This window comes from Lepidochelys kempii, chromosome 3 (assembly GCF_965140285.1).
Source record: "Lepidochelys kempii isolate rLepKem1 chromosome 3, rLepKem1.hap1, whole genome shotgun sequence".
NCBI classification, from domain to species: Eukaryota; Metazoa; Chordata; order Testudines; family Cheloniidae; genus Lepidochelys; species Lepidochelys kempii.
In genome coordinates, this window is record NC_136382.1 from 128,646,827 (window position 1) to 128,671,000 (window position 24,174).

Consider the following 24,174-nt stretch of genomic DNA (forward strand, 5'->3'; position numbering starts at 1 on the left):
AGAGTAGCAGCCGTGTTAGTCTGTATCAGTTAAAAGAAAAGGAGTACTTGTGGCACCTTAGAGATTAACCAATTTATTAGAGCTTAAGCTTTCGTGAGCTACAGCTCACTTCATTGGATGCATACAGTGGACATAAGCTTTCCTGAGTCTCACCATTCCTCCTCTGCTATCAGCAACTATCTGTGAAACCTGTTGGCAAAGTGTCCCAACCCCTCTAGCGCAGGTCGAGGTAGAGGATGACAACCTACTACTGCTATCAGTTACTCCATTTGCTCAAGTGCCAGAGGACTGTGTGGTTGATCTAAAGCAGGGGTGGGCAAACTTTTTGGCTGGAGGGCCACATCGGGTTTCCAAAATTGTATGGAGGGCTGGTTAGGGGAGGCTATGCCTCCCCAAACAGCCAGGCATGGCCCAGCCTCTGCCCCCTATCCAACCCACCTTGCTTCTTGCCCCCTGACAGCCCCTCCCGAGACTCCTACCCCATCCAGCCCTCCCCGCTCCCTGTCCCCTGACCGCCCCCGGACCCCTCGCCCCTGACTGCCCCCTGCCGCCCCGTCCAAACCCTCCTCTCATTCCTGGTTGCCCCCCAGGACTCCTGCCCCATCCAACCACACCTTCTCCCTGACCACACCCAGAACCCCTGCCCCGACTGCCCCCCATCGCCCCATCCAACCCCCCTCTCCTTCCTGACTGCCCCCCTGGGATCCCTGCTCCCATTCAACCCCCGTTTCCCGCCCTCTGACCGCTCCGACCCCTATCCACACCCCCACTCCCTGACCACCACCCCCAGCTCCCCTGCCCTCTATCCAACCCCCCCGATCCCTTACCCCGCTAGTGGCTGGCGGTGCTACATCCGCACTGCCCAGAGCACCAGGACAGGCAGCCCTGCCACCCGGCTGGAGCCAGCCACGCCACCATGCAGAACAGAGCACCGGGTCAGGCTGCGGCTCTGCACCTGCGCTGCCTGGCAAGAGCTCGCAGCCCCACCACCCAGAGCATTGCACCAGCGGGGCAGTGAGCTGAGGCTGCAGTGGAGGGGGAACAGCAGGGGAGGGGCCAGGGGCTAGCCTCCCAGGGCAGGAGCTCAGGGGCTGTGCAGAAGGGGCCCGCAGGCCGGGTGTGGCCCGCGGGCCGGGCCGTAGTTTGCCCACCTCTGATCTAAAGTTTCCAACCCTGCTGATGACCCATGTGGGTGTCAGTATAATGCCACATGATGAATTTTTTCTTTTTTCAGTTTGCTTTTTTAACAAAGACAACATCACCCATGCCTATGACATCCCCACCTACAGTCATAAGAAAAAAGAATAATCCAACTGGACACCCCTCAGCAGACAAAACCACAGACTGGATCATTACATCAATTGCTTCAGGAAAAAATAGACTGCAAAATCCTCCAAAAAAGATTACTTCCACCACAATCTCTCTACTATTGCGAGGCTAGTCCCTGAAATCTAACCACCAGATAGTGATCAAATCTGCAGACAAAGGGGGCACTATTGTAGTCCTTAATCATGATGACCATGTTAATAAGGCCAATGGACAACTCTCTGACTCTGCCATACAGAACCTAAAGAAGACCCCATACCACAACTCAAACAGGCATTAAGGATACCATCAAATCCTCCCTATACAACTCCAAGAAACATACTACAAACTCATGCCCCAGGAACCTACCCCAAAGACCTTCTATATGCTTCCCAAGATACAGAAACAAGGGAACTTAGGCCTACCCATCATATCTGGCTATGGCACTCTTGCTGAAGGAATATCAGGACTCATAGAAACAATTCACTATACAAAAGGCCAGTTTCCTCCAAGACACTACCAACTTCCTCCAGAAATTCCGCAACATTAACAACTTTCAGCAGAATACCATCCTTGCCACCATGGATCTTACCTCTCTATACACTAACAACCCTTACCATGATGGCATCACTGCCTACCTCAAATACCTACAAGATAATGTATGATGCTCAGAAATCCACCCTAAACACATTACCAAACTTATCTGTGTCATCCTAACCCACAACAACTTCACATTTAACAACAAATACTTTATCCAAACCATGGGAATAGCCAAGGGTTTTAGGATGGCTCTCCAAAATGCCAGCCTCTTCATGGGCCACCTTGAGAAAGAATTTATGAAAAATGCACCATGAAACTAATGATATACCTGACATACATCAATGGTATATTCATCCTCTGGACAGATGACCTAAATTCACTCATAAATTTCCACCACATCTTCAATAACCACCGTCCATCCCTCAAACGCTCTCTATAACACTCCCACACCAGCATCAACTTCCTGGACACAACGATCAGCTTCAATAATGGAACCCTACAAATGATTATCTATAAGAAACCCATGGATCTCCACACTTATTCCCACAGATCCAGCAACCATCCCAGCTAGACCACAAAATATGTTATCTACAGCCAGGCACGCAGATACCACAGAATTTGCTCTGAAGAGAAAGGCCAGGATACACACCTAAACACACTTAAAACTGCCTTCACTAAACAAAGGCAATCCACCAGATAAGTAGAGTACATCATGGAAAGTGCCACCCCAATACCCAGGGAGAACCTGCTTCAATACAGAAAAAACCCTACTGACTGCACACTCCTAGTTGTCAGCTACAACCCTACCCATCAAACAATTCCACCCATATTTGTTAGAGACCACATCCTGAAAGAAATCTCTCGAATTCCCTCTTCTGACCTTCAAACATCCCTGCAGCCTCGCCAAACTCATCATCAGAAGCAAGCTCTCCACAGACCCGGAGATACCAACTTAAAGCGGCACCAGAACCTGCCAGAACAACAGATACAAAACCTGTACACATATCCAGCGATGAGCTGCCAAAATCTTAACAATGGGTTCCGTCCTCACCCCACGAGGGGGTCGTTGCCCACCCCTGCCACCCGGGACTCCTGCCCCATCTGACCCCCCCGCGTTCCTTGATGCCCCCCCCAGACCTCTGCCCCATCCACCCCCTCCCCTGTCCCCTCACTTCCCCCAGAACCGGGCAGGAGGGTCTTGTGGGCCACCGTAGTGGGTGCCCACCCCACCCCTAAGAGCCAGAGGCACCTGCCGGGGGGCGAGGCGGGCAGCTCCCAGGAAGCATCCAATAGGTCCCTCTGGCTCCTAGGGGTGGGGGAGCGTAGCTACGGGGGGAGCAGGGGGAATGGCCACGCCCCCCACTGATCACATCAAAAGTGGCGCCTTAGGCGCCGACTCCCTGGGTGCTCCGGGGCTGGAGCACCCATGGGGAAAATTTGGTGGGTGCAGAGCACCCACCGGCAGCTCCCCATCCCGCGCCCGGTCCCAGCTCACCTCCGCTCCACCTCCGCCTCCTCCCATGAACGCACCGCTCCGCTCTGCTTCTCCGCGTCCCCTGGCTTCCTGCAAATCAGCTGTTCAGCAGGAAGCCGGGGAGGGCTGAGAAGCAGGTGGCAGCTTCCCGCTCAGGCCGAGGGTGGCAGAGGGGAGCTGGGGCAGGGAGCGGTTCCCCTGCGCGCGCCCCCCTGGGTTACCTGCTGCGGTGCAGGAGGCCCTCCTTGTGCCCCCTGCCCCCCACCCCAGCTCCCATCTGCCTCCCTGGGCCTGAGCAGAAGCCGCCGCCTGCTTCTCAGCCTGCCCCAGCTTCCTGCACGAACAGCTGATTCGCAGGAAGCTGGAAGGGCGGGCAGAGAAGCAGAGCGGGGCGGCGCGTTCAGGGGAGGAGTTGGAGGCGGAGCGGAGGTGAGGTGAGCTGGGGCCGGGGGTGGGGCGGGGAGCTACCGGTGGGTGCTCTGCACCCACCAAATTTTCCCCTTGGGTGCTCCAGGGCTGGAGCACCCGTGGAGTCGGCGCCTAAGGCGCCACTTTTGGCCGGTTAAATTTAGAAGCCCTTTTAGAACCAGTTCTCCCTCGCGGAACAACCGGTTCTAAAAGGGCTTCTAAATTTAACAACCGGTTCTAGCGAACCGGTGAGAACAGGCTCGAGCTTACCACTGCACATATCTCCTCTGCTATGATGATCAATACCCTCCATGACACACCTTTCAAGATTCATGAGACGTACACGTGCCTATCACAACATGTGGTGTACCTCATCCATTGCATCAAGTGCCCCAACAACAACTATGTGGGTGAAACCAGACAATCACTACATTCTCAAATGAACTCTCACAGAAAAATGATAAAAGACAAAAACACCCTATCACCTTTGGGTGAACACTTTTCACAAAGTGATCACTCCATATATGACTTCTTGTTCCTTGTCCTCAAAGGAAACCTGCACAGCACGGACAAAAGGCGTGCCTGGGAGCTTAATTTCATAACTCTGCTGGACACTAAAAACCATGGACTCAACAGAAACACTGGTTTTATGGCTCATTACAACAATTTGTAATACACTCCACAGCCTACTAACCCTTAACTGCCCACTCATTTTTAGTGGTCTCCCACAACATGTGCGAACCCCTTAAAAATCTGTCTCAGCTTGTATTTAGCTTAAACTCTCTGGTTACCTCCCCCAGACTAGAAGAAGAGCTCTGTGAAGCTCAAAACTTGTATTTTCCATCAACAAATTTGATCCAGTAAGATACATTATCTCATTTTCCTTGTCTCTGTCATATCCTGGGACCAACACGGCTACAACACTGCAAACAACATAGGAAATTACACACACAAATACACACGCACACAAACCTATGCATTAAAATAACATTATTAGGTTCAAAGTCAAGCACTCAAAAGTTAGGAAATGCCAGAATTAAGATTGCCTGTGCAAACTTAATTTGGCCTCCTTGTTCATATGCATTATGAAACAGTTTTTAATTACATGATCATATTGTTTTCCACAGGATCCCTGACTCATTCAGTGCACAGGATGGACCATGCACTGCAGGAAGAATCAGGGTTGTACAGTGAAGAAGACTTGTCTGTAGGATCCCCTGTCTCATTTGATGCAGTAGTAGGAAGGTGTATAATGAATGAGGCAGCAGATTGCAGGAAGAGAAAGGATGGTCTCATGGTTAAGGCCTTGGCATGCTTCCCTGGAGAATGGGATTCTAGCCCTGCCTCTGCCACAGAATTCCCATGTGATTCTGGGCAAGTCACTCAAACCACACTTTTCACAGATGGTCATGAATTGTGTGCTCCTCATTTTCTGCGTGCCAGACGTGAGGTCCTGTGGTCTGCTCTGCAGATGTGCTGAGCGTTCACAGCTGAACTGGAGTCAGTGGGAGTTGTGCTTTGGACATATAAAGTGCTATATAATATTAAGTACTCTGAAAAAAGAAGGTCCTAAGCATCTCAAATTGGGCACTCAAAATTAGTGGATATCTTTGACTTTAATCTCTCTGTGCTGGTTCCCCATCTTAAAATGGGGATAATAATACCCCTCACTTCACAGGAGAGTTGTAAAAATAAATTCATTCATTTTTATGAAGCACTCACATACTATAGTGATGAACGCCATAGAAAAGCCCATGAGGAAATTAATAATTCTGTCTTCAGAGCAGGGTGTGAGCAATGTCCAGTAAATAAGGCCTGACGCCACACACGGAACAACGAGGAGAAAAGAAAATATTGAATAACTGCTCATTAAGTGAGCATCTCCATTCTGTGCACTGACTAAAGCAGGGGTCCTGTGGAAAAAATTGCAAATGTAATTGAAGACTGTATTATGATGCAGTCTTCATGAGGGCCAAATTAGTTTGCACAACAACCTTAGTCCTGGCATTTCCCAACATCTGAGTGATTGACTTTGCAATTTAATATTTTCTAGCATAGTTTTTGTGTGTGTAATAGATGTATAGGTTAATTCTAGGATAGAACTGCAAGGGCCTGATTTGTGGGAGCAATTGGGGAGTTAGATACCAGTTACTAACAGCTACAATGTTGCCCAGAAATTCACCATGCCTGAGAAAAACTGCTCCTGCAATTATCTGAGGACACAAAATGGGAAGCTGGTTTTAAAAACACAGCCCTAAGATCTATGCATGTATCCAACTTATAACAATGCCGAGAAGAAATGTGCTGAGACACTTAAGGCAGATTTAATTTGCTGACTGGTTGAATCTCAGGTGGCACCATAACAGTGAGCCAATGAGATCGTGAGTGCTATATTCCTCAGGCTGTTGAGGAGGGGATGTTTTTATTGCACAGTAAGCCAAATTCTCCGCTGAATTATATTGTATATATACCAACTTCATTAGTATCACCAGATTTCCGTTGGTGTAACTAAGAGCAGAATTTTCCCCAGTGAGTATAATGGAGTGTGTTTTCTTTTTGTCAAGGGGCAGAGTTTTGGAATGAAACCCTCTCCTATAGTTTTGTCTAAAGTAAAACTGGTAAGTTTGTGCTGGCAGATTATTAAGGGAAAACAATTTGTTTTAATTAGAAATCCTATACAATGAAAAGGGCTGAAACAAAAAAGGAGAGAAAGGCTGAGTTCAGGAAACTCCTCAATCAAATAAGTTGTGACTGAGAGTTTGCTTTTAATTAAACTAGTAAGAACCTGGTAAAAAGCAGTTCACAAAGGAGTTAAGGCTATGCCAGATGGAAAACGAAAGGGAAAATATATTGGGCCAGCTTGTATTTATTGATTTATAGACAGGGAATGTGGACTGACTTAGGCCACTACCATGAATCCATCATACCTAGGAGGCAATGTGGTCTACTGGCTAAACTACTAGACAGGGCCTCTGCAGATCTGGGTACTTTGCCCAGCTCTGCCTCTGGGCAAGTCATTTGCCTCTCTGTGTGTTTCTGTTTTCCCCCCTCCTCCTATTTAGATTGCAAGCTCTTTGGGACAGGGACTGTGCAGTGCCTAACACCATGGGATCTCAATCATGTTTGGGGCGTCGAGATGCTACTGAAATATAAATAATAATTTCCTGACGACCAAGCACCCTATTTCTGCTGCCACTGAAGTCAACAGCAAAACTTGCTGGAAGAGGCTCCAATGACAGGAACAGGAGCCCTTCAAAGAATCCAGAGATCTAACAGAGCGAGTGAAGACAAGTAGCTACTATCAATCTTAATACACAGTCCCACACAGAGTTTACTTTCATGATCCAGAGCTGAGATCTAATCCATGCTGGGTTTTTATTTGCACAAAGCTAAAGGATCTCAGTTTACGGGGGCAACTCAGGCACTGTAACTTTTACGAAGTTTGGTATGATGCTTTAATGTAATTGAGAAGTGCAGGTGGTGGTGCTTTGTATGTGCTGCTAACTCAGTAGTAGAGAGTAAGCAAAAGAAACAAAGACTGAATATTATTAGATAGGTCTATTTATTTTAAAAGAGATTATTTGTTAAATGATAACTAAAATAGCATTCACTCAAGTTGGTTAGGTAGTTTTGGGAAGTCTCCAGGCAAATAAATCAGTGCAGCTGTGAAATGTGGAGGGACGTTATGGAGCCATTCTCCTGCCCTGCGCTTAGGAGCAAATCCAGCCCTCCAATTCAGTCCTTACTCATCCCCGCTCCATCTGTGATGAGCTCCTTGGAAGTGAAACCACTTCCTGTTCCCGTCTGGGGGGAGTGCAGCATGTGTGCACCCCTAGCACGCTGGAGAACTCTGCTCTGCACAAGTTCCCTGTATGGTGCACACCATACATGGGGCGTGGATGAATCTTCTTTATCTCACCCCCTCAGTGAATAAGATCATTGGCTCAAGTGTGGCAATGAATGGGGATGGGAGTAAGATGGTTATTTTCCCAGAACATTTAGTCAGCTCCTGTAGTAACTTAGATCATGTAATTTGGAAGTAGGTGCACATGTTGCAGGAGGGAAGAGTCTAAAGGAGTCACCTAGAAGTTAGTCTGTGTGCACATGGCTTGAATGCAAGAAGCAGTCGCAGTATCTCTGTAAATAGTTCTCTTAATAAACAGCTAATTCCATTTTACAAGCATGGAGTCCTTTCATGTTATTATCTAACACCTGGTACATGAATCAGCACCCACCCCAGCTAATCAAACTCTGGATTTGGGCTCAGTTTACCTCATACTACTGGAATCTGTGCAGTTGACACTGGGAGAAGAGTGCTTCTGACCCTAACAAAGTTCATCTTTTAAGACAGTTGCCTTTATTATTTATGCCTAATGCCAACCCCATCTCTGCTGGGAACTAACCAGAAAGTAGCCTACAACTTCTACCTTTTTATAATAGGGCTCATTTTTAAAGTTGGAAGTCAGGAGAAATAGAACTAGCCTTGCACTAAAATTTATTAGAAGTAATTTTCACAGGCTATGCTGTAATTATATTATGTTTGGAGGGATCTTCATATTTCGTTTGGAGCAGATGTTTTGTCTGATGTGTTCTTCTGCTGTGCAAAGGTTTAACATCCATTGGCTTAGCTGCTGATCAACACTGCCATCTGGTGGTCGTTCAGATTTGTCTCTACTTTTGTTTTATTCAAAGATTTCCATATATTTTCTCTCAAACCACTAACTGCAATAGCTAAAGTGACATTTAAAAAAAAAATCTAATGCAATCTTGTAAATACTTGAGTTCAGAATTACCTGAAAGTTACACTAAGTGGCAATAAAAATGCGATGAATTACTTTTTCTTGACATGATACTATTAAGTGTGGCAGATCCTTGAAAAATCTTTTAATTTCACCAATTAGGAGCGTTCACAGAGTGATAAATACTGTGTGCTAGAATAATGCCTGTGGTGAATTATTCTGAGCCACACCTTTTCTTTCATTGGATTCCACTCTGTTAAGGCAATTTCATAGTAAAAATGGGATTAGGCATACAGTTGTCCATGTTTAACGGGCCCAATGAGGCCTCACCATAATGGTAGAAGGTTCCTTATTCATGCTTTATGTACTCTTGACTCTTAAGGATCCCCAAGTGCTTTATGAACTATATGTGCATTAGAGTTGGAAGAGCACTTGAGAAAGAAAAGCCTTTAAACAATTAGCTCAATAATGTCATTATTCAACAGGCAGCATTCAGACAGCTTGCAACAGAGTTCAGGGCCACTATGAGGTCCTTCAGATATGAGGAGTTATTGATTCCACCCTAACTTTCCTTTACCCAGGTGTTCGGGGAAGGTCTATAGAAAGGTACTAAAGTAATACCTACGGGAAAGCAGGGTTCCACACCGATGTACTGAGTGAACCACAAACTAGGGAATCTTTATATCATGTTTGTTTTGCTTATGGTAATGTGTTTTTTGATTTGTGGTGATAAAGATTGGCCCTGACTCAGCACTACTGTTGGATTTGTGCTGAGTCATTCCACAGCTATGGAACTTGTCAAATATTGCAAACAAAAAAAAAGTCTTTCCAATACATTATTTGATGTCTCATTTCTCTACAGGAAATTGCTTACTCTTAACAGCCCAGATGTTGCCCTACAATGCAGATTTGTACTATAAATTGCCGACACATTCTCTCCTCTCATGTGTCATAGATATACTGAAAATACTGGCATCTTGAGCATTGGTACCGGCACGTGGGTGTTCCACATCAGCGGGTCATTCCGTGCAGCACAGTTGCTGCAAGGCGATATTTTTGGAAATAATGCTCTAACTGCTACCCTTGCACTGTGTAGGGTCATACACAGAAACAGTGTATGTTTTTTACGTTGAGTTCTTCACTCAAGTAAGCCCCAGAAGTCAAAGCAAAAACGTAGATAAATCCTCTTTTTTCCTGCTTTCTGGTCAAAATAATATGTATCCATTGCACTTTACATGGCTTCAACCCAAACCAGAACTGTTCAGGCTTGCTCTAATCTTGATGCATGTTCACAAAATGTAATGCATGAATTTCAGCGGGCCCTTGGGAGTACCTGAACCAAGCTTTGACTATTGCATGTTTCCAAGCTTACACACACACACACACCCTCTTGTGGGCGGTATGATGGCCCTGCCATGAAAAATTTCTCATTAAACTCAAATTAAAAAAACATCCCAATACTATATAAAAATCAAGTTACAAGCACGTCTTAGAGATTTTGGCAGTAGCCCTTCCCCACCTGCCACAGATGCTAATCTAAAATAACTTTCTATCTTATTTGTTGGGCTTTTTTGGGAACCTCACCACAGTCTCTGAGCATCAGTTTGAAAGTGGCAGATTTATATATACTTCTTCAGAGAGAGAAAAAGTGGGATACACTTTTTGGGCTAAGTTGTCATAGAAGCTGTGTCTCCGACTCAGAGTTTTGGGTCCATAAAGCTAGGCATAAATGGAATGTCCATCCACTGTGTATTTTCAGAAATGAGACCTGGTTGTCACTTTTCAAAGTTTTGGTTAGCTTTATACCCATACAAGCCTTAGTGTGGAAGTGATTATACCAGTATGAAGGTGCTTTAAACTCGTAGTTATTTCCCTTCCTGTATGGGAATAGCTATACTGCTATAAAAGAACCTTTATATTGATATAACTGTGCCCACTCTAAGGGGATGCTCTATTTTAATTATACAAGTATTGTAAAGTGGAATAACTTTCTAGTATACATAAAGCCCTCCGATGCAAATTGGTTGTGCTCAGACCAAAATTGAACCTGCCAGGAGCGGCATATGTGGGACATGCCCAAAACTTGCCCTAGAACTTTTGAATGGCTGCACCCAAAAGGAAGTCAGAGAGGACACACAAATCTACAGCATCTCTAGCATCCTCCCTTAGGGAAGTGGCCTTGAGGTTAGAGCCCTGCAAATCCACAGATTATCCACTTCAAATCCATGGATATCTGCATCCACGATATGGATATCTGTGGACCATTTTTGTGGAGAGTGGATCGGATGCAGATACAAACGTGCAGGGCTCTACTCACCGGCAATGCCTGGCCTGCGACATCTGGCTCGGGCAGCCCGGGGGGCGCAGCGTGCTCTGTGCCGGCGGCCAGCAGCCAGCGGCTGGGTGGCAGGTTGGAATCGGGGCTGTCCAGCACCCGCTTGCCATGCCTCTTCCTGTCCAACGGCACAGGCTCCTCAGGCAGTGCCAGCGTACCCACCATGGCCCGACCCAGCAGCCCTGGCTGCACTCCCAGTCCTGGGCCCAGCTCGCCGGCTCCTGGGCAGCAGGGTCGCTTCCTGCCCCAGGGATTGGAGTGGGCAGAACCATGGCACCCCACCCCTCCGCCCCACTGTGATGCAACATGTTCTGCTGCCTACTGCCGCAATGAGCCTCCGGGAACAGCACACGATGCAACACCCCTTCCCCAAGTCCCCGCTCTGTGCTGCCCCTTCTCCGCAAGACCCCACCCTCGCGCTGCCTTTTCCCTACAAGACTCTGTCCCCCTACTTGCTCCCCCCTACCCCGTCACTAGCCCTTGTGTGACAGCTTGCTGCTGTGGGTGCGGATGCGGATACGGGTAAAAGACGGCTAGCGGATTGCAGGTTGAATCACCTGCTGATACTGGTGGATGTGGATCCACATTTTTGTATCTGTGCAGGGTTCTACCTGAGGTAACTGCTGCACTTCATTGACCCATCACATGACCATGTTATAAAGAGCAGAAGGAAGCACTCAGGCACTCACTGTCATTTCCCAAGGCGGTGGCGAGGTGCCCATGAGAGACACTCTTTGTGGTTGGAGTTGCTGAAGACTAGGATCTGAGCAAAGAACTATTGGTTGTGAGGCCCTGGTGGCAAAATTTTTGCCCTTGGCTATTGCAAGGCAGGCAGGAAGGAATTAGTCCTCATTTTCAGTTTCCCCCTAATTCCCTTTAAACTGATGAGTAAGTAAGTTACCCATCTGCAGCCTTTTGCCTCTGTGCACCGGATTGTAGCTATAAAGTCAGTTTGGAAAATGTATCCCATTAAATAGTTTTGTCCACACAGTAGAGGAGCAGTTCGGTGGGGGGCATCTTGTAGCCCTGGTCTACACTATGGGGTTAGGTCGAATTTAGTCACATTAGGTCAATTTTAAAATGGATGCGTCCACATAACCAACCCCGTTCTGTTGACTTAAAGGGCTCTTAAAATCAACTTCTGTACTCCTCGCTGGCAAGGGGAGTAGCGCTAAAAATTGATCTTGCTGGGTTGAATTTGGGGTAGTGTGGACGCAAATCGACAGTATTGTCCTCTGGGAGCTATCCCAGAGTGCTTCAATGTGACCGCTCTGGACAGCACTTTGAACTCCGATGAACTAGCCAAGTACACAGGAAAAGCCCCAGGAACTTTTGAATTTTATTTCCTGTTTGCTCAGCACGGCGAACTCAGCAGCACAGGTGACCATGCAGTCCCCCCAGAATCGCAAACGAGGTCCAGCATGGACCGAAAGGGAGACACTGGATCTGATTGCTGTATGGGGAGAAGCATCTGTGCAGGCAGAACTCTGAGCAAAAAGAAGAAACGCCAATATATTTGCCAAAAGTCTCACAGGGCATGTTGGAGAGAGGCTACAACAGGGACACACAGCAGTGCTGCTTGAAAGTCAAGGAGCTCAGGCAAGCCTACCAAAAGACAAAGGAGGCAAACGGTCACTCTGGGTCAGAGCCCCATACATGCCGCTTCTATGATCAGCTGCATGGCATTCTAGGGGGGGACCCTACCACTATCCCACCACTGTCCGTGTACACCTCCAAGGGGGGAGTCTCACTCAACAGGCAGGAGGATTTTGTGGATGAGGAAGAGGAGGAGGAGGAGGAGAATGCACAGCAGGCAAGCGGTGAATCCATTCTCCCCAGCAGCCAGGACCTTTTCATCACCCTCGACCCAATACCTTCCAAAGGCGGGATCCCTGACCCTGAAGCTGGAGAAGGCAGCTCTGGTGAGTGCACATTTGTAACTACAGTACAGGGTTTAAAAGCAATAGTGTTTAATGTTTGATTTGCCCTGAAGAATTGGGATGGATTCGCTACTGGAAAAGTCTGTTCACATGTCTGGGGATGGAGTGGGAATCCTCCAGGGACATCTCCATGAAGCTCTCCTGGAGGTACTCTGAAAGCCTTTGCAGAAGATTTCTGGGGAGGGCTGCCTTATTTCATCCTCCACGGAGGACACTTTACCACGGCAAGCCAGTAGCAAGTATTCTGGAATCATTGCAGCACAAAGCAGAAAGTCAAGGAAAGTGTGGGCCCCTTACTGAAGGATGGAGGCAACCTAGTGACAGAGGATGTAGAAAAAGCTAATGTACTCAATGCTTTTTTTGCCTCTGTCTTCACGAACAAGGTCAGCTCCCAGACTACTGCACTGGGCAGCACAACATGGGGAGGAGGTGACCAGCCCTCTGTGGAGAAAGAAGTGGTTCGGGACTATTTAGAAAAGCTGGACGAGCACAAGTCCATGGGGTCGGATGCGCTGCATCCGAGAGTGCTAAAGGAGTTGTCGGATGTGATTGCAGAGCCATTGGCCATTATCTTTGAAAACTCATGGCGATCCGGGGAAGTCCCGGACGACTGGAAAAAGTCTAATGTAGTGCCCATCTTTAAAAAAGGGAAGAAGGAGGATCCTGGGAACTACAGGCCAGTCAGCCTCACCTCAGTCCCTGGAAAAATCATGGAGCAGGTCCTCAAGAAATCAATTCTGAAGCACTTAAACGAGAGGAAAGTGATCAGGAACAGTCAGCCTGGATTCACCTAGGGCAAGTCATGCCTGACTAATCTAATTGCCTTCTATGACGAGATAACTGGCTCTGTGGATGAGGGGAAAGCGGTGGACGTGTTGTTCCTTGACTTTAGCAAAGCTTTTGACATGGTATCCCACAGTATTCTTGCCAGCAAGTTAAAGAAGTATGGGCTGGATGAATGCACTATAAGGTGGATAGAAAGTTGGCTAGATTGTCAGGCTCAATGGGTAGTGATCAATGGGTCCATGTCTAGTTGGCAGCTGGTATCAAGTGGAGTGCCCCAAGGGTCGGTCCTCGGGCCGGTTTTGTTCAATATCTTCATAAAAGATCTGGAGGATGGTGTGGATTGCACCCTCAGCAAGTTTGCAGATGACACTAAACTGGGAGGAGAGGTAGATACGCTGGAGGGGAGGGATAGGATACAGAGGGCCTAGACAAATTGGAGGATTGGGCCAAAAGAAATCTGATGATGTTCAACAAGGACAAGTGCAGAGTCCTGCACTTAGGACGGAAGAACCCCATGCACCGCTACAGACTAGGGACAGAATGGCACGGCAGCAGTTCTGCAGAAAAGGACCTAGGGGTTCCAGTGGACGAGAAGCTAGATATGAGTCAACAGTGTGCCCTTGTTGCCAAGAAGGCCAATGGCATTTTGGGATGTATACGTGGGGGCATTGCCAGCAAATCGAGGGACGTGATCGTTCCCCTCTATTCAACGTTGGTGAGGCCTCATCTGGAGTACTGTGTCCAGTTCTGGGCCCCACACTACAAGAAGGATGTGGAAAAATTGGAAAGAGTCCAGCGGAGGGCAACAAAAATGATTAGGAGACTGGAACACATGAGTTATGAGGAGAAGCTGAGGGAACTGGGATTGTTTAGTCTGCGGAAGAGAAGAATGAGGGGGGATTTGACAGCTGCTTTTAACTACCTGAAAGGGGGTTCCAAAGAGGATGGATCTAGACTGTTCTCAGTGGTAGCTGATGACAGAACGAGGAGTAATGGTCTCAAGTTGCAGTGGGGGAGGTTTAGGTTGGATATTAGGAAAAACTTTTTCACTAGGAGGGTGGTGAAACACTGGAATGCGTTACCTAGGGAAGTGGTGGAATCTCCTTCCTTAGATATTTTTAAGGTCAGGCTTGACAAAGCCCTGGCTGGGATGATTTAGTTGGGGATTAGTCTTGCTTTGAGCAGGGGGTTGGACTAGATGAGCTCCTGAGGTCCCTTCCAACCCTGATATTCTATGATTCTATAAGTGAATGGTCCTGGGTTTTGGTCACATTCAAGCAACATTTGGTCTATATCTTTCTGTGTTAGCCTCAGGAGAGTGATATCATTCATGTTCACCTGGTTGAAATAGGGGAATCTTTGTAAGGGAACAGTAAAAGGACCCCGTTCATGCTGGGTTGTTTGAGCTTGGCTAAAAGAGATCATCCCGGAGAATAGCCATGTGGTGAGGTGCGGGGAGGTTTGTGCTACACATCCACCCGAAAACCACAGCCCCTCCTTTTAAATGTGAAACCCAACCCATTGTTTGCTATGGGAAAGGATGGTGCTGCAGTTTGAAACCATTCCCACATGTTATGCATTAGAAGCCAACCCCGCGTACCCTTTGCCTTACCATGGCTGCCTGGAAATCAAATTCTGTTGCCCAGCCATGTATGATGTGTCACCATACTGGCAGGTACTCAATATAAAAGGCAAAATGCGACCTTGTACCTAAAGCTGTCTGCTGTGAATTGCTTGATTCACTGTGAAAGAGTCTCTCTTTTGTTCTCAGAAATGTATCATCTTAAATTTTACTCTCCCTTTTTATCTCCCCCACAGCTGCAAATGTTTCTACACTCCCCCTACCATCTCCGTCCCTGAGGTTATCGCAGATTAGAAGGTAAAAAAACCTGCACTCGCGATGACATGTTTTCCCAGCTCATGCAGTCCTCCCGCACTGATAGGGCAGAGCTTAATGCCTGGAGGCATTCAGTGTTAGAGGCCAGGAAAGCATTAAGTGCATGCAAAGAGTGGAGGCAGGAGTGCGAAGAGCGGAGGCTAATGGGGGAGCAAACAGACATGATGAAGCATCTGGTGGAGCTGCAGGAAAGCCAACAGGAGCACGGAACCCCGCTGCATCCATTGTATAACCGTCTGCCCTCTTCCCCAAGTTCCATATCCTCCTCACCCAGATGCCCAAGAACATGGTGGGCAGGGGGGGGGCAAGGCTCTGGGTACCCAGCCACCGCACTCCAGAGGATGGCCCAAGCAACAGAAGGCTGTCATTCAAACAGTTTTATTTGTAGAGTGGCTATAAAAAGCAGTGTGGCCTTGTCCTTCGCACCCCACGCGGGCTACCTTGTCAGTTCTCATTTGTTTTTTTTTTAATTAAGAAAGAAAGAATGCATGGTTTCAAAACAATAGTTACTTTATTTCAAAGGGGGGGGAGGGTGGTTTGGTTACAGGGAATTAAAATCAACCCAAGGGGGTGGGTTTGCATCAAGGAGAAACACACACACACGGTCACACCGTAGCCTGGCCAGTAATGAAACTGGTCTTCAAAGCCTCTCTGATGCGCAGTGTCTACAGACACATTGGGGCACCTGTTTTAGGTGAGGCCCTCTGGCCTGTAATAGAGCAATACCATTAAGAATGAGGTTTGGGGTACTGCAATGGTTTCCAAACTGTGGATTGTGACCCTAAGTGGAGTCGCTTATTAACAGATAGGGTTGCAGCAATCCTGTGTGTGCAGAGGATGCCTCCTCCGCACAGCAGGACCGCACATACTGGACATGCGAGGTCACGCCGCGGGGAGGATGCTGTTTTGCTCTACAGAATGACTCCTATGTGGCTTGACCTCGCATACACTGTATGTGCGTGAGGTCATGCTGTGCCATTTAAAGCAAAATGGCATCCTTCATGCAGTCGGTACAGTGCATGCGAAGTCACGCCGCAGGGAGCATGCCATTTTTAAATGGCATCCTTCAGGTTGTCTAGGGGTGCGGGAAGCAAGACAGCTGAAAATGGGGTCATACAGGGAAAATGTTTGGGAACTACTGGGAAGAGAAAGCTGAAAGATTCTTTAGCATAGCAAATACAATTTTTCAAGATCATCAGGTTGTGAAGGAGTTTTCCAATAGTGATGGATGAGCTGCAAAAAACAGCAGAATCTATAGGACTTAAGATCAATGGTGATAAACCCAAAGTTATGCATGCCTCCTATAAAATGGAAATGAATGACCTGCTGATGCTGCATGTAGATGGAAATGACATGGAACGGTTGACTAGTTTTATCTATCTGGGTAGCTGGCTGTCAGCAGAAGGTTCTATTTCTGAAGAAGTCACACATCAGATCGGTCTTGTGTCAATGACATTTCAACATTGTCAGATGTCTTTGTTTGGGCAGTGGGCTGTCTGTGTGACATTTAAGATATGAGTGTTCAGCATGGCAATGATGACAACCCAGTTGTATGGAGCAGAAATATGGCTGTTAAAAACAGCTGAGGAGAGGAAACTGAACAGTTTTCAGTGTCAAAAGTTACAGAGTATTCTTAACATCCATTGGTTTGATTTTGTCACAGAAGAGGAGATATTTAGACAACCTTGGCAATTTGAAGGGTTGGACCAGTTGAGAACAAATTGACTGTAATGATGGAGTCATGTCCAGAGTGCAGAAGAAAGTGTGCTTTTACAGAAGGTTGATAGATCTGAGGCTGAAGGAAGTTGGAAAGAGGTTGGAACATACAGGTTTGACAAATTTAAGAAGCCTAAATCCTCCCACAATAGTTCTTGCTGAAGGAAGACGACTTGCAAGGGACCCGTTCAAGATGGAAGTGCATTCTACTTGCCACCACGGCTCCATCATGGGCATGTGAATATGCTGCTACTGCTGCTTCCCTGACTGATACCTCAGCTTGTTGCTCATGAGAGTTTTCCCAGACAATGGAGACAGGGCTGTGCAAGCCTTCAGTGAGGCACCAGAAGGTACCTGTATGGTTGCAGGACCACGTATTAGTATGTGCCCCTGATACATGTAGAAACAGCTCCAAAGGACAGTTGCCCCTCCCCTCTTCCAAATGAGGACACTTTGAACATTTTAACATGTCACAGAACATGGAATAAGATGCCCTCAAGCATATAGTATCCTGTTACAGCAACCCCACCCCTATTGGCTTTCTATCCTCGCCTGCCTGCTCAGTTCTGAGTTTTGTTTCAATCATTGGCCCCTCTCATGCTTAGCCTCTGCATGTCTCTTAATACTCATGCTTGCCGCCACACAAACCCAGGACTTTTGTATATTTATGGAGGGAGTGGCAGCACATTTGGAGCCAATTCCCATAATGGTAGGCAAATACATGGAATCACAAAGACACAGGAATACACATTTGCCTTCTCCCCAAACTAGAGCTGAGCAAGCAGTGGAAAAATGTTCTATGACAATTTGTATTTGACCATGTTCATTACTTTCTCCTTTCTGCTTGCTATGAAAGAGTTGAGCTTTACTAATACAAATCTGCCCAAAAAAGAGATTTTATCTCCTGTTCTTGATCATTCAAAAATAAATTTTACGTTTTGAAAAGGGGATTTTGTATATTTAACTGTAATATTCCAAAGCTAACATTTCAGCTGTATTGACTAATGAAACAATAAAGGAATAGCAATAATCTCATGTGATCTCTATTACTAATCAACACGCCACAAATTTAAAGGGTGAATATTTACAATTAATTGTATGAGAGCTTTGCATACAGGAGAAAACACTTCGCAAAGATTTGGAGATAATTTTCAACAATGAATATACCTGAGAATTTCACAGCATGCTACACACATGGAGAGATGATAGCCACGCGATAAATTGCAGATCCGCATAATAAATCCCATTTTTCATGCACCTCTTACCACTTGCTCTCTGCTCAGTAATCTCTCCTGCATTTTGGAACAGCTTCCAACAGTTGCCATTAAAAATTAAAAAATAAAATAAAATAAAAAAAAATCAAAACTGCCATCAAAGCATTTTCTCCCCCCTCTCCTCCCAAACAGAATTTCTTCCTAAAATTACCCTGGCCTGAGGCCCAAGATGATTCACAATCCTGGACTAGTGACAAGTTAAAGATCTCATGAGCCAACAGGATTTTATACCACTGAAAGGTGTGATTCCTAGTTTTCCAATGGGCGATACAACATTTGATTCTAGCTCTGGAAGATCATGAGATGTTGGATCCTCACAATGGACTATTGGACCTTAACAATGGGAAAGCTATTTTAAATAATGTTTAGGGTTCTAAAATGCATTAGTTGTAATCTATTTATAATATTATATTACTATATTATATATTTTATAGTTTTAATTTTCCACATCTGCCCCAGGCCTGTACAAATGGACTCCTGGGATCTGCTCCTGCATCATTGAAGACTGTGGGAAATTTGTCATTGAATTCAGCAGATGGTGATGAAGGCTCTTGGTTTGCAGGAAGAGAGAGATGACACTAATATATTTTAGAGTTTTAAAAAGTTTTTATTTAATATAGTTTCTGTAGCATGCACGGGACACATGATGGTGAGGGATAAAGTTTTTTTTTTCTATCAGTCATCCCAAGCTAATGTTGATAAAGCCTTCACACAACACCATGCCATCATATATCCTTTGAATATACATTGAGCCCTCGAAAGAAGAGAGAGGTGGGAGAATACAAGGGAATGGTTCAGAATGCATAGAAGAAGAGATCCTGAGCAGCTAAGAAACCAGAGGAAGGGGCAATGTAACAGATGGGGCAGGGGAGCAATATTTGCATTGTGGTAGAACAGTAAAGTTGACTTAGAAAACCTTTAGTTATGGAGTACTGTTGTTGATGTAATCCAGTGTGATTTATTGGTCTATAGCTTCATGTATTGTGATGAAGTCATCTCTTAGAACACGCCAGACAATGCACTTGAGGTAGTTAACTGCACTACCTAATGACTGATTTAGCCAATCAAATTGAAGGTTTTTTAAAGCCCATTTTATAATGCTAATTAACTGCCTAAACAGAGAAGTTCCAAGCTGTGACTAATCAGCACAGTTCGCCACTCAGAACATATAAAACTCAGGGAGGTGAACTGTACTGCTTAGAGTCATGGCTCGGAATTACCATTACTCATCCAGATCTCTCAGTTTCTCCAGATCATTTGCTTTAGATACATGCATATCATATGGCATCTACATTAATGCTCAGGGGCCAGATGCACCCAGGCTGCAGCAGGGAAATGTAGCTTACATCTTCCTGCACCCACATCAGTCAGAGTGAATGTCACGCCACCTAATAAAGTCTGAGTGTTCAGGCTCTACATGAGTGAAGTACAGGGAGGCTGGGGCAGTCAAGCCCAACTCCCAATCCAGGGCCAGAGTGCAGGCCTCCTTTCTCACCAGGGTCTGCTATGCCATCCTATGGACTGGAGTGGAGGCCACAGCACCTCCATGCTAATAGAGAACTGTGGTCACTGGAGGTGTCTAAACATAGATCTGCAGTTCCTTCCTGTAGCCTGCTCCTTTACCATCTCTTGTCCATCCCAAAGTGAGCTTCTGTGTTGTTTTGGCATAAGCTTGTGTGGAGATCAATTCCATGGGATATGTTGACTTCACTCCTTATATACCCAGTCAACTAGCCAGTCTCCCACACAGCCCCTATATTGGAGCTTAAAAGGTGTAAAGGGCTTTTTATTGGCCCTCTGCACCAAGGATGAATCTCATCTAAAGTGTACAGGCCGGACAGTGGACAGTGCATACAGTGGGAATGCGCTCACCGAATAGCAAGGACAAGAGTCACTTATTAAAATAGATTACATGAAGAAAAGATTTTGATGGCTTTAAAATATTTAAAATTAAAATATTTAGTTTGAGGATTTCGTTTCTGTAGAGAAATGAGGTTTGGCTGACAGCTGCTGCTGCAGCGTGTGCCCTGTGCCCCCACACTTCTGGTCCAATAAGTTATTGTGCAATGTGTGCAAGGGGGCAAAGTTAAACTGCACAAACAATCTTCATGTTGACATTTTCTGACTTTCTGGTTGCACTTTTAATATATGTCGGGATTTTAAAAGGGGCTGAAAAGAGTTAGGTAGTCGCATAGTTTTACAAATTCTTTTTCTTAGTTTGCAAGCACTTTGGAAAAAAAATGCTGTACTGCTATTTTTGTGATGGCCGTTCTTTTTTGGGAGAGCTGTTGCAAGTAGACTGCCTCACTTTGCCACAAGAATTGACTTTAGTGAGAGGGAGTTGCTTTCTTAGCACCAGGTGCTGGTGTTTTGGTTGATTTCAAGAAGAGGATTTTCCTGCATGTTGTTTGACCACTCCTGTTTGAGGACTAGTGTATATGCAGCTAACCTGAGTTCTCTAGGTCCCCAAGCTTCTGCCTCTAGGAATGCACACTGCTGCCTCATCCTAGGTGCCCACCTAAGCCCCAGCGTGACCTATGAACAAGAGGACCATAGACTGAGGAGTGCCTATCTTGCCTGGTCTGTATCTGTGCTCTGAACACACCTAACAAATCAGATCCCATTCAAAATGCAGCCATCCTCTTGCTGCCTTGGCCCAGGGGCTCTGCTCCACCAGGCTAGGACTGCAGCCTCTCCTGCACCTTGTGCCTGGGTGTCTTGGGCCCCCTGACCACACAAGGAGGTCAGCAGTGCCCTACCCCCACAATTTCCCACAACTGTAGGTTAGGGTTAGGACAGTGTTGACCCCTTGGCCTGGTGGAGCAGAGACCCCTGGCCTTGGACACAAGGAGGAGGATGAGCCACTGAGGAGGTTCCCCCTGCTGCTGAATATCTCCTGCTTGGGGATGGCCCCTGGCTGGTGAGTGAGTGTATGGGGCCCATGCCAGAGGGGTTGCAGAGGCCTGCCGCAGGGCCAGCGACACTGAATCCCTGCAGGGGCCAGGTGCAGCGGAGGAGTTGCACTTGCTGACTGCTATCTGTGTGTGTCCAGTGAAATCGATGTTTACTGACAACTAATAAGTTAAATCTAATCCTGACAAGCCTCTGTTTGCTGGACCATGTTGCCTCCATTCATGTGAATATTTCCTGACTCAAACAGCTTTTGATCCGTAAGTTGGGTCTTTATTCTTTTGTTCTTCTTTGCTTTAACTTTGCACACTATAGAACTAAACATGTTGGTAAAATTTTAAAGACTCCTTAGGTCCCATTTTCAAAAGTAACTTAGGTTCCTAAGTGCCAAAGAGGCAGATTTTCAAAGGTATTTAGTTGCGATGTCAATTAATCGCAGTTAACTCACGCGATTAACTCAAAAAATTAATCGTGATTTAAAAAAAAATCACATAACAATAGAATACCACTTGAAATTTATTAAATATTTTTGGATGTTTTTCTACATTTTCAATATTGATTTCAATTACAACACAAATACAAAGTGCACAGTGCTCACTTTATATTATTTTGATTACAAATATTTGCACTGTAAAAATGACAAAAGAAACAGTATATTTCAATTCACCTCATACAAGTACTGGAGTGCAATCTCTTTATTGTGAAAGTGTAACTTCAAAAAAAATCTACATTTGTGTTACATAACTGCACTCAAACCAAAACTTTAAAGCCTACAAGTCCACTCAGTTCTACTTCTTATTCTGCCAATTGCTAAGACAAACAAGTTTGTTTACATTGACGGGACATACTGCTGCCTGTTTCTTATTTACAATATCACCTGAAAGTGCACTTCCATGATAAAGAGATTGCACTACAGTACTTGTATGAGGTGAATTAAAAAAATACAATATTTTGTTTTTTTACAGTGCAAATTTGTAATATATAAAGTGAGCACTGTACACTTTATATTCTGTGTTGTAATTGAAATTAATATATTTGAAAATGTAGTAAACATCCAAAATATTTAAAACAAACGGTATTCTATTGTTGTTTAACAGCGAGGTCCAAGTGGGATTTTCAGAAGGGCCTAAGCATGTTAGGTGCCTAACAGCATCTTTAGGTGCCTAAATACCTTCCAAAATTTAGCCCCAGGTCACTTCTGAAAATGGGATTTATGCTCCTAAATAGAGCTGGTTGGAACTGAGTCTTTTCAGAGGCCATTCAGGGACTCTCCTCTTTATTTAGAGGGAAGTCCTATCTCTAGCTGGGAGTTAGTTTACGATATCACCAGCAAGGGTTTGGGCCAGCGCTATTATCAAATTTCTATTCCCCATCAAGGTACTTATACACTATGATTAATTCACCCTTTTACCTTCTCTTTGTTATGCTAAACAGATTGAGTTCCTTGAGTCTATCACTGGAAGGCATATTTTTCAATCTTTTAATCATTCTTATGGCTCTTCTCTGAATGCACTTCAATTGATCAACAGATGGGAAGTCTTCTTAACTAGTTTTGATAATCAAAAGCTCTCAAGGCACTTTACCACAATTTGTAACACATCCCATTGCCTCCTAACCCTTAACTGCCCACTTCATTTTACTTGTCTCCTACAGCATGTGTTAACCCCTTATGCTTAACAATCTAGACCTGAATTGCCTACTTCATTTTAAGTGATCTCTCACAATGTATTAAACCCTTATGTTTAAGTGTGTGTCTCAACTTGTATTTAGCTCAGACACCCTGGTTTCCTTCCCTAGACTGGAAGAAGAGCTCTATGAAGTGCAAAAGCTTGTACCTTCCACCAACAGAAGTTTGTCCAATAAAAGATTATTACCTCACTATGTTGCGTCTCATATACCATGGGACCAATATGGCTACAACAACACTAAAAACTACTTAGCAGCTTTGAGAAATACATATTCTGATGGTTCTGAAAGGACAAAAAAGAGGAGCCCCGTCAAAATGTAGCAACTGAGAACTTATTGACTAACATGCAGTATGAAACATTCTAAACGCTTACCAAGGTCAGCAGAGCTTTTACAAGGCTTGTCTGTGCAACTCACAGATGGACATTTGTATCAAAACAGAGGTTGTGATCAGACAGAATGGCCAGTTTGCTTTGGGCTAGGGATTTAAGATGAGCCTTGCTCTTTGTTGAAAACATTCTTCAAGTTTCAGTTCTGCTAGAAGCATTGACAAGTGATGTTAAAATTCCAGTTAGGCCTAACTGGAACCAAATGAACTAATGATTTCCCCAACTTCAAACAGTTAGTTAGTTCCTTGAGGGAAACACTGGGAGGAGATGGGAACAGGGCCAGAAAAGGTCACAGTTGAACCTCTGTCAGTAAGAGAAAATAAGGGCTTCTTGATACAGAGAGAATGTCTCCATTTATATGCCTCAGACTAGTCCTGTTAGAAGAGGATCCTAGTATAAAGCATTTCTTTGAACCAAAAGCATGTCTCAATGCAACAAAGTGTAATAGTAATTGATACCTAATCTTGTAATGGCTCCTTAGATTACATGCCCATTAACTGCAGGGTATTTCACTGGCTATCAGATTCCTGCTTGTGCTTTGGTCAAGCTCCAATTCACAAGACTTATATGTCCAGGCAATGGCAAACTCACTTATTTTATGAGACAGTGTCAGACTTGGCTGCTTCTCTGAAATGTTCAGTCAGTTTAATACCCTGCAGGGTCAATTAAATATATATCCGGCAATATCATTAGTAAAAAACACACAACACACAACCTAAAAACCATTAGGACACAAATGCATGAAAGTGCAGAGCTATAATTGCTGGAATAAAAG

At 45.4% G+C, this 24,174-nt stretch overlaps 1 long non-coding RNA gene across 2 annotated transcripts in view; it reads left to right on the forward strand.

Moving 5' to 3' along the window:
• Positions 1-15,445, forward strand: part of LOC140909204 (uncharacterized) — an 80,066-nt gene extending 64,621 nt beyond the window's left edge. The window contains exon 4 of one of the 2 annotated variants that reach the window (XR_012158135.1): positions 15,346-15,445. This is a non-coding gene — a long non-coding RNA (uncharacterized LOC140909204). Of the gene's footprint in view, positions 1-1,234; positions 2,943-15,345 lie in introns of those variants that run through there. The other variant, XR_012158134.1, reaches the window with a different exon arrangement.
• The last annotated feature ends 8,729 nt before the right edge of the window (positions 15,446-24,174 follow it).